The following is an 8,033-nucleotide window of genomic DNA, read 5'->3' on the forward strand; positions in this document are numbered from 1 at the left end:
CGTCATTAAAGGTCTCTTCTGTTCCATGGAATTATTTGCACTAAACTTTCGCAGCCATTTTATCAGTGTGTTTTTGTTTTTACTGTAGTTTTGGTCTAAGGTACACAGTACAGTACTGTGTGTTAAAATTCCACCTGTGTTGCCTTTTACCTCCCACTTGTACCAGAGGTGGATTTCCCATGAAGCTAATGAAGCTTAAACCTCGGATCCCCTCACTATATGGACCCTGTTCCACATCCTCAGGTACAGATAGCAATATCTTTTCACAGTTATAAAATTTTGTAAATTTCCAAAATTAAAAGTATTTTGCAGTTTTTAAAGAGGGTCCCCCAATTTGTACAAACCTCAGGTCCCACATAAACCTGGCTCCACTCCTGCACTTGCCCTACTATATTTCTTAGAGTAGATACACATTTCTCTTGTACTCATGTCTCTATCAAACACAGGAAAATAAAGGAAAAGACAGCCCATGAGTTTTAGGAAATGTGAAAGAGTGTAATTCTCAGAGGATACACTTGTATATTTAAATACCAAACATTTAGCTCTGATTTATGGTTTCTGCTGCCCACCCAGCCCTTGTATGCATCTGCATTGGCAACCACTAATCTGGCCTTTGGTAAGAAGCATTACAATGAAAAAAGTTTCACTTTGTCATCCCATTACCTGTAGAAGTTCATGGAACCCATCAGCCTTGGTCTCCTGGACAAACAGACTCAGCATCCTCACCTGTTCAGGGAGGAGGCCATGATTCTATGACACTGTTGCACAGTGTAGACTACCATGTCAGTAAATAGTATCTGCTCCATTTATTGGATTATCACAAGTATGGGTGATAATACCACAAACCTCAAGACAGCTGGCTCCATCAAAGTCTGTGCAGCCATGTGGTACCTTCAACCAGTTCTACTAAACCTTGGCTGCACCTTGGAACCACCTGGGGAGCTTTAAAACATATTTTTGCCTGGGTCATATCCCCAAAGATTATTCCGATTTAATCAGCCTGAGATGTGGTCTGGGCAATGACATTATTTTAAAGCTTTCCAGGCAATTGCAATGTGCAGCCAAGAGTGAGAGTCACTGCCTGAGTCTATCTGATCTGGGGAGAACGCTAGAACCCTGTTACCCAAGGTGTGATTCTCAGATCAGACCAGCAGCATCGGCATCACCAGGCAGCATATTAGAAATGGAGAATTCTGCTCACGCCTGTAATCCCAGCACTTTGGGAGGCTGAGGCAGGCAGATCACCTGAGATCAGGAGTTCGAGGGCAGCCTGGCCAACATGGCAAAACCCCATCTCTGCTAAAAATACAAAAATTAGCTGGGCACGGTGGAGTGCACCTGTAATCCCAGCTACTAGGGAGGCTGAGGCAGGAGAATCACTTGAATCCAGGAAACGGAGGTTGCAGTGAGCCGAGCCGAGATGGTGCCAGGGCACTCCAGCCTGGGTGACAGAGCAAGACCCCATCTCAAAAAAGAAAAAAAAAAAGAAAGAAAGAAAGAAAGAAAAAAAGAAAAGGAGAATTCCATATTCCAAGCCCCGCCCCAGACCTACCCAATCAGAATCTGCATTTTGTCAAGATTCCCAGGGGATTTGCCTGCACAGTAGATTTTGAGAAGCACTGCCTTAGAAACCGTCAGTTTCTGGATCAGCCTCCTCTATTTCCAGATGCAGAAATTGGAACTCAATCACGTGAAATGATTTTAGCCAAGCTCCCCAAGAAGCCAGCTGGAGTCCCAGGTCTCCCATCCTCCAGCTTCAGCCAGATTTCATCCTCTCCCTCAGCTGGACTTCGTGCCATTTTAGAAGGACATCAAGAGTTAGAGGCACAGGTCCCATTTCTGAGTTGCAGAAACTACACAGTTTACTGCAGAATTTCTGGCTTTTTCTTGCTAGGGGAAAAATATGTCTCGGTAAGCTCCATTATGTATTCTGGGTATATGCAATGAGTTTGTCTTGAGACATATTTATGCTTGAGAATATTATGTATTCTCTTTATATACCATGCAAGGTTAAACTTTTTGAAAATTTGTATTTGCTTTTTATCACCCAGACATATAAGCAATTTATAGCCAGGCCTGATGGATTGGAATCAGATGGCAAAACCCGGATTCACCCCGTGGATCCTGATGGCCATTGGTCAGTCCTTGCTATCCATGATATTTTCACATGAGTGAATGTATTAAAGGCTTTCCTTTTAAGATAAATATGCAGGTGGGTATCATTTTTGCAAAGCAGGCCCTTCCTCTTGCTGCTTTAAGTTCATCCAGCACTTTTTTCAAAGATAGACATATTGAAACAGTCATACACTGAATAATTCATGTGGAAAAATTGGGGGGAGAGCTAAATAGAGGTGACTTGTGAAATATTCTTACTTGCTGGTGTTAAAAGATGGAGATTCCTTGTATTACATAATTGCTATTCACCAGAAATGCAGTGGTTGAAGCAGGTTAGGGATCCCTCATGAGGCCCCTTTTGCACCAATCCTTCGGTCACTCAACAAACTCTTACTAGTTATCTTTTAGAAATAAAAGATACTCCGAGTACACAGGCGTATTTGCAGACCATCATGTAAACTGGCCTGGCCCAGGGAGGTCTGGTAACACACGAATAGAAGCTTCCTGACAAACACAAGACTTTATCACACGTGCATGTGCATGGGTGCAGGCACAAACCCCCCAGCCACTAGTGTGATCTATCACCTACAATCTTTGCCAGGCCCAAAGAGGGTCTTTATGTGCAAATCTCTGGCCAAGGGTGGTCCTACAGAACCATTCAGCATTCACCCAGGTGCAAAAGCCAGCCAGAGGATGAATCATTATTATTTTTTTAATCAAGTAACAGACCCAGGTGTAGCAGCAGCCCAGCTTTCTAATATCACTGTGGCTTTGATAAATATGTCCCATTCCTTGATAACTTTTCCAAATCCTTTAATATCCTGCAGCTCAGTCCCTGATGTCTGGCTGTCGCAAAAATGTGTGAAGGGAGACCAAATGTCAATAAAATCTCCCTGCCTGCCTCAACCCAGTACATAATCAGCTCCAAGGTAAATAAATGGTAAGTTAGTTATCTGCTGCCGGGGAGGGAAGGCCTCTGGGCTTATCTGGCTTTCATTTTTGCCTTCCTATGGAGCTGACCAAAACATCTTCTTATTCCACTCTCTTCTGGGGGAGGGTGTTGAATTTTTTCCTCTTTTTTCCTTTTCTTTCCCTTTCCCCTTGGAGGGACAGACTGCTTTGCTTTTCTGAAATGGCTGTCCGCTTTATGCTTCGCTCTCCTCAACTCCATTAAATCACCTTTCATCACATTAAATACAGGTCTTCAGGGTGGTCAGAGAGCTCCGCTCTGAGGGATGATGTTATAATGAGGGCAACGTGTATGAAAATCATTTTTCAGCTCAACCCCAGGCAGGCCACAAGGAGAGGGGAGGCACTAAGAGTGTCTCACTTGAGACAGGAGCCAGGTTCCTGAAGAGATGTTTCATCTACTCCTTCCTTCCTTCATTCATTCAGCAAACACATAACAGAGCACCACTATGTGGCAGGTTATAGGAATTTATCAGTGAACAAAAGAGACCAAGATATCCCTTCCCTCATGGAGCTTCCATGAGTAGGACGCATTGGAAAGCCTCTTAGGGAACATGCTTAACATCAGATTCTCAGAACAGAAGAGGGGCTGCTTTGAAAAGTTTAAGATGTGGCTGCCTATAAATTGCTCCTACTCCAGTGCCAAAGTGTGGTATTCTTCCAGGAGACACCCTTTCTTTCTAGTTAAACCGTTCTTTTTTCTATGAGCCATCATTTTTCTCCAAGAGCAATTGTCCTTGGAAGGGATTAGCTGTTATCACTCTCTAGCACCATAGTGTGAATTTATTTACTGGCTTCCCTTCCTGCCTAGATAGGAGGGCCTCCAGGGCTGCCAAAAGACAGAAAAATCCTGAAAAGGCAGCAACAAGAGAGACTGAGGACAATTTGGGCCAGTGTTTCTCCACACAGTCCCCTGGGGCCACCTATTAAAGAGCCGGATTCTTCATCCCCCACCTGGCCCCACTGCACAAAGATCTCACTCCATAGCCTAAGAGCCCCTGCATAGGACCTTCCCACTAAACAACCCAGGGGCATTAAAGGAACTCTTCAGGAAATAGGCCAAATGGCGCTGAGGTTCTACAAGCTCAGATAACTTATAGCTCCCCTTCCTCCTGGTGGTGACAACTCCCCACTGTTACCTAGCCTGGGGTACTGCACTCTCCTAGGTTGGCACCTTTTTATTAAAGGCATACTCTATTTGAGTGAGCCATCTGTTTGCTGTCCAGACTTAGAGCCATACAGGGGACAAAAAAAGAAGTAGAGAGACCAATCCTAGGACTAGAGTCTGGGCACAAGTGAAAAAAAGTGGGTACCTGCAAAGCCTGATGGAAGGCAATGTCTTTACATTTAGTGGACTTATGCATGTCCATAAAATGCAGATTCCTCCCTCATAGCCCCTTCTGCCTCAGTGGGTCTGACCAGAGGCCTAGGAATATGGATTTTTAGCAAGTACCAAAGATGATGCTAAAGCTGATGGCCTGTGTACCACAATTTCATACCTATTGATTTAATAGGTCCCAACTCATTATGGTTACTCCCTTTTGCTGCAATTCCATTCTCCTTTCCACTTGTATTCGTCCGTTTTCATGCTGCTGATAAAGACATATGTGAGACCAGGTAATTTATAAAGAAAAAGAGGTTTAATGGACTCACAGTTCCACGTGGCTGGGGAGGCCTCATGATCATGGTGGAAGGCAAAAGGTACGTCTTACATGGCAGCTGACAAGAGAGAAAATGAAAGCCAAGCAAAAAGGGAAACCCCTTATGAAACCATCAGATCTTGTGAGACTTAGTCACTACCACAAGAACAGTATGGGGGAAATCGCCCCCATGATTCAATTATGTCCCACCAGGTCTCTCCCAGAACACATGGGGATTATGGGAGTCACAAATCAAGATGAGATTTGGGTGGAGACACAGCCAAACCACATCACCACTCTATCTAAAATCTCTACCACCAGTCACTAGCAATTTAAACAACAGATGAATAGCAATAAAGTACAGGAGAGTAAAGAAGAGCTAAGGAAAGAACTATTCAGTTTATATGCAGAATTTAGACAAAATGTAAAGGAGCCAGGACTTGTTGGGCTTAAATATAAAACTTTTTAATCCCTGATCTTTCCTGGCAAAATACTATCAAAGTAATAAATGGCCTCCAGGCTGCCAGTAAGACATGGACTCAGAGTACGGTCAGATCAAGGGGACTGCCATAAGACCCTCTGTTGAGATTTCAATAGGTAGAATGCAATGTCTTTTAGATCATCTCATGTAGACAAAATGTCTTCTATGAATCTTAAGGATGCTATTCCACAGCCCTTGCTTGCAGCCCCAATATCTCTACCCATCATCAATATACAGTGTGACAAAATGGCTCAGAGAGGTTAAGTAATCTGTCCATAGTCACACAGGTATTAGTGACAGGGGCAGACTTTGAACCCAAGAAGATTGACTTCTACACTTTGACCCAAGACAAACTATTGACTCCCTGAGACAGATGGGTTCCCTTAAGTGTCAGTCCTCAAGGTCTTTTAGTTAATTTCATATGTGTATTAGTTCATTTTCATGCTGCTAATAAAGGCATACCTGAAACTGGGAACAAAATAAAGGTTTAATTAGACTTACAGTTCCACGTGGCTGGGGAAGCCTCAGAATCATGGTGGGAGGTGAAAGGCTCTTCTTACATGATGGCAGCAAGAGAAAATGAGGAAGAAGCAAAAGCAGAAACCACTGATAAACCTATTGGATTTCATGAGACTTAGTTACTATCACCAGAATAGCATGGGAAAGACCAGCCCCCATGATTCAATTACCTCCCCCTGGGCACCTCCCACAACACGTGGGAATTCTGAGAAATACAATTCAAGTTGAGATTTTGGTGGGGACACAGCAAAACCATATCATTCCACCCCTGGCCCCTCCAAATCTCATGTCCTCACGTTTCCAAACCAATCATGCCTTTCCAACAGTCCTCCAACATCTTAACTTATGTCAGCATTAACCCAATAGTCCAGTCTCAAGTCTCATCTGAGACAAGGCAAGTCCCTTCCACCTATGAGGCTGTAAAATCAAAAGCAAGCTAGCTACTTCTTAGATACAATGAGGGTACAGGTATTGGGTAAATATAGCCATTCTAAATGGGAGAAATTGGCCAAAATAAAGGGGCTACAGGGCCCATGCAAGTCTAAAATCCAGTGCAGCAGTCAAATTTTAAAGCTCCAAAATGATTTGCTTTGACTCCAGTCTCCCATCCAGGTCACGCTGATGCAAGAGGTGGGTTCCCATGGTCGTGGGCAGCTCCCCCACTGTGGCTTTGCAGGGTACAGCCTCTCTCCTGGCTGCTTTCACAGGCTGGTGTTGAGTGTCTGTGGCTTTTCCAGGCATACAGTGAAAGCTGTTGGTGGATCTACCATTCTGGGGTCTGGAGGATGGTGGCCCTCTTCTCACAGCTCCACTAGGCAGTGCCCCAGTAGGGATTCTGTGTGGGGGCTCTGACCCCACAACCCCACATTTCCCTTCTGCACTGCACTAGCATACATTCTCTGTGAGGACCCTGCTCCTGCAGCAAACTTTTGTCTGGGCATCCATGTATTTCCATACGACTTCTGAAATCTAGGCAGAGGTTCCCAAACCTCAATTCTTGACTTCTGTGCACTCACAGGTTCAACATCACATGGAAGCTGCCAAGGCTTGGGGCTTCCATCCTCTGAAGCCATAGCCCGAGCTCTATGTTGGCCCCTTTCAGCCATAGCTGGAGCAGCTGGGACACAGGGCACTAAGTCCCTAGGCTGCACACAGCATTGGGACCCTGGACCTGGCTCATAAAACCACTTTTTCCTCCTGGGCCTCTGGGCCTGTGATAGGAGGGGCTGCTGTGAAGGTCTCTGACATGGCCTGGAGACATTTTTCCTATGGTCTTGGGGATTAACATTAGGCTCCTTGCTACTTATGCAAATTTCTGCAGACGGCTTGAATTGCTCCTCAAAAAATGGGTTTCTCTTTTGTACTGCACTGTTAGGCTGCAAATTTTTTGAACTTTTATGCTGTTTCCCTTTTAAAATTGAATGCTTTTAACAGCACCCAAGTCACCTTTTGAATGTTTCGCTGCTTAGAAATTTCTTCCACCAGTTACAGTAAATCATCTCTTTCAAGTTCAAAGTTCCACAGATCTCTAGGGCAAGGGCAAAATGTCTCCAGTCTCTTTGCTAAAATATAACAAGAGTCACCTTTGCTTGAGTTCCCAACAAGTTCCTCATCTCCATCTGAGACCACCTTAGCCTGGACCTTATTGTTCATATTACTGTCAACATATTGGGCAAAGCCATTCAATGAGTCTCTAGGAGATTCCAAACTTTCCCATATTTTCCTGTCTTCTTCTGAGCCCTTCAAACTGTTCCAACTGCTGCATGTTACCCAGCTTCCACATTTTCGGCTATCTTTTCAGCAATGCCCTATTCTATTGGTACCAATGTACTGTATTAGTCCATTTTCATGCTGCTAATAAAGGCATACCCGAAACTGGGAACAAAAAAAAGATTTAATTGGACTTATAGTTCCACATGGCTGGGGAGGCCTCAGAATCATGGTGGGAGGTGAAAGGCTCTTCTTACATTGCAGTGGCAAGAGAAAATGAGGAAGAAGCAAAAGCGGAAACCCCTGATAAATCCATTAGATCTCATGAGACTTAGTCAGTATCACAAGAATAGCATGGGAGAGACCGGCACCCATGATTCAATTACCTCCCCCTGGGTCCCTCCCACAACAAGTGGGAATTCTGGAAGACAAAATTCAAGTTGAGATTTTGGTGGGGACACAGCCAAACCCTATCAACACGCATTTCATGTTATTTATTGCAATATTCTTTGAACTTTCACCCTGTCAGAGAATGAATTGAACCAGAGTTGATGTTTTAAAATTTGCACAGATGTTTTCATGAACTATCATGAATCACC

Source organism: Pongo abelii, chromosome X, assembly GCF_028885655.2.
Source record: "Pongo abelii isolate AG06213 chromosome X, NHGRI_mPonAbe1-v2.0_pri, whole genome shotgun sequence".
Lineage (NCBI taxonomy): Eukaryota > Metazoa > Chordata > Mammalia > Primates > Hominidae > Pongo > Pongo abelii.